Source organism: Maylandia zebra, linkage group LG3, assembly GCF_041146795.1.
Source record: "Maylandia zebra isolate NMK-2024a linkage group LG3, Mzebra_GT3a, whole genome shotgun sequence".
Taxonomy (NCBI): Eukaryota; Metazoa; Chordata; class Actinopteri; order Cichliformes; family Cichlidae; genus Maylandia; species Maylandia zebra.
Genome location: NC_135169.1, coordinates 30,277,642 through 30,281,255, shown reverse-complemented (window position 1 = coordinate 30,281,255; position 3,614 = coordinate 30,277,642). Strand labels below are relative to the sequence as shown.

The 3,614-nt window shown below is 43.5% G+C and overlaps 1 long non-coding RNA gene across 1 annotated transcript; it reads left to right on the top strand.

Moving 5' to 3' along the window:
• Positions 1-1,059: 1,059 nt before the first annotated feature.
• On the top strand, positions 1,060-3,279 carry LOC143417062 (uncharacterized). Its single transcript, XR_013097275.1, has 3 exons — positions 1,060-1,243; positions 2,906-2,965; positions 3,246-3,279. It is a non-coding gene; the product is annotated as an uncharacterized LOC143417062 (long non-coding RNA).
• Positions 3,280-3,614: the final 335 nt, after the last annotated feature.

The window sequence follows — 3,614 nt, the reverse complement described above, 5'->3', positions numbered from 1 at the left end:
TAAGTCTACTAAATAATCGAAGGAAACGACACTTGGTTGGTGCTTTGAGACTATTGTGATGAAATCACAATCACAGAAATGTCGGACCAAACCAAGCACGTAGCCTGCTGGCACTTTTGATTTTTTATGACACATGACTCATCATGTTAGTCTGTCAGCCAGATTGCATTAAATACCTTTGATCTGAATGGCATTTTCTACCTTTTTATAATTGAATAAAAAACAAACAAACAAATCAAATTAGCTTGTTTTTTGTCAGTCCCCCTAAAAGGCCGCGCAGTGAATGCAGGATCAAAGAGACCAAGAAATCAAAAGTGAAACCAACGAGAACAAAGCTTGATGACATAACATTGCATTATATTTGAGGAACCACTAGATGGAGCCAAAACCAAACATTAGTAGAGCAGAGATGTTGCTTACTGTCTTCAATGCCCATTTTCACCTGAAGGTGCCTTAGGAGTTACTGACCTGTGTGAAAATTCAAGAGAGTTTATAAATATTAGAGTAATGCATGACATTGACACTTACAGATTTTAAGTGCTAAAAATAAATCTAGAGAACACATACATAGCCCATCTCATGCATGCATTTAAAATGTACATTTTCAGCCAAAACACATTCCTCACAGTGAGTTACAGTTTGGATTAAAGTTATAGATTGTACAACTCAAATAAATGCAACTCTAGAATGTCTAAAGAGGTAGTTTAAAAATGTTCTTGTAAAGTTAGTGTTAAAAAGATGACATCATATGAACATGAACTTTTTAAAAAGTATCCTTGATTCTGGAGCTTGTGATCATGCTTTGCCAAACCAACTCGACATGCTGCATGAAGGCAGATATGTTACTTTGATTCTTATTGCGGCTCCACAGAATGCAATGTCACGTTTCTCCTATGCCGTCATCATTTTGTGGATGTTTTTAACCTCTTCTGGTGATTTAAGAATTTTACAAATATGTGCAATTGTTTCAGCAAAAGCATAAATGAGTGATAATGGATTTTCCAGCTACATAAATGTACACCATTAATTAAACACTGCAATTGATCTCTTCTAGAACACTCTGGAATCCCCCATCCCTCTGCTAAAATCAGGGAAAGCATCTCTAAGCACGTATGGATCAAATTAACAGGCCCTGCAGCTGGATCTCTCACAGAAGCTTTCTGTCAAAATGTAGCAGGTTTGCAGGAAAACGTGAGCGCTAAAGTGGTAACACCACGAGAAGCACAGAAAGATGACATGACAGGTATCTTGAATAACTAAACAAATAAATGCAGTATTTCTGTGTCATTTCATCTAATGTGATTTTTGCAAAGTATGACTTTATTTCTCTCTATGCAATGTAGCAAATGAACTGAGCTGATATTAGGAATTTTTTTTTACAGAAATATGAATAAACAACTCTACAAAAACAGAATTGTCTTTTTTTTTTTTTCCTTTTTTTTGTCCCGTTTGGATCTTTAGCCATCAGAATTGTTGTCTTAAGGCCAAGAAAGATGCCAAGCAGATTTATTTTACCAAGTGGATCATCATGGCCTTGCCATATTGGTCCATTTGATTGACCTTTATTATAATTATGAATTTATTTTATTTTCGGTTGCTACAAACGGGACAGACATGACTGGGGGATAGGACAGGGAGAAAGAATGAAAGAAAGAGAGGGAGAGAAAGAAAACCAGAGGGGAGAAGAGACGGTGAGAAAGGGGGGAGGAAAAAAGAAAAACAAACAAAACACCTGGATCACCTGTATGGAGAAAAAAAAACAGAAGAGAAAGCAAACAACAAAGAGCAACATAATAAAAAAACAGCACCATCACAATAAACTAGCTAGCAGTAGATAACAGTAGATACTAAATATTAAACGATATTGTGCAGCACGCAAGATAGACAGCGCACAATGTGCTTTGAGGCAGCAGCCAAGAAAGGTGTAGTCCGTGTCTGTGAACACCTGTGTGTACACCTGTGTGCATACCTGTGTGGATCAGCATGCTTGTATTCCAAAGGTTTCTCCATGTAACGATCTGCTAGGGAGTGTGGGGAGCCATAGCCCCGCCCCTCGGGGCATGAAGCAGGTATGGAGGAGATCCAGGCCCCAGATATCCAGAGGCCCCAGAGTACAAGGACCCGAGGAGGACCACCAAAAGGGGGGGAACCGTGCCACCCTCCTGGGAAGAGCTGAGTAGAGCCCCAAACGAGAGGTCACCCAGCAGCTACGGAGCAGAGGCCAGAGGGGGTTGCAGTGGCGTGTCCGCGGGCTCTGCCGGCAGCCAGCTGTGCCAGAGAGGACCGAGCTTCAGGCCCAGAGGTCTGAGGGCATCCCACCCCCCGGAAGGGGCCCAGCCGGGCCACAGGCGCCCGGCCCCACCAATAGGCCACCAGGAGTGAGCCGGTACATACATGAGCGCCCAGCCCCGGACGCCAAGGACCACCAACACACCAACGTCTGAGGGCATCAACCACCGGCAGGGAGTGTGGTGAGGGGAGATAGGCCTCCGTACTTTAGAGGGCCTGAGATGTACCCAGAGAGGTTGAGTCTAAGACCCAACCTGACATATAGACACAGACGAACAGGCACACGCGGACACAGACGTGCATTCCCACCCCATATGCACCACCAAATACTCGGCGCTCACCCAACGTGTAGACAGACACAAATAGACACTGCACAGACAGTCGCACTCCCCAAACATACTCTATATCCCAGGTCCAGGTACCCCCGCCCTCAGAGGGGCAAGCCGCACCTAGACCCAGGAGATGTAACCCTTCTCTCTGGGGTGGAGGCAAGCGGACCACCTCCTTATCTGCAGTAGCAGGGAGGCCCTGCATCCCAGACCCCAGTCTGACGGCCAGCATTGACAGAAAAACAGAATTGTCTAATGTGTTATTTTCACTCGTTTTGCCTTTTTAGTGCCACCAACAATGATTGTCATGGAAGGAAAAGCAGCTGGGGTTCAAAAGTACATCAAAGGTAACAACATGCTTGAGGAGACATGAGTTTGACTCAGTTGTGTCTCCGAGGAAAGCATCATCACTGACTGCTCTCCTGGCCCTATGTTTTTTTCTTTTTTGTAAATAAAATGGAGGAGTCTGGGAGGGCGTGTTTGTCAGTGTACAGAGTCACATCTTTTTTTTTTAGCACAAACCTCTGGCTGAACACCAGACACATATATGTATATTTTTGGAGCTCAATATTACAACATATGAGTACTCAAATGCTCTATTAATTTTCTGTCGTCACTTCTTTCCAGTGGAAAAATTGTACAGGGTTGTGCTGCTGGGAAAAGCAGCCTAGCAAACACCATGGAGAAGACGTGCTCCAGGTTAACAACACTGAATGTCAAACTGAGTCCAAATCTCTCCATGGAAGAAGGATTACCCTGATCAACACTCCTGATTTCGCTGGCTCAGGTAGCTCAGGAGCTGAAGCCTGAAATACTCCCATATGGAAGAGATATATATAAATCTTATAAAGTTTTTATCTGTCTTGTATGAAACATGTATGAAAAGCATACAAGAGTGAAAACACCTATAAGCTGAAGCCTGAAATACTGAGGTGTATCACTGAGTGCACTCCAGGGCCTCATGCTTTTCTCATTGTGCTCAAAGCGGAGAAATCC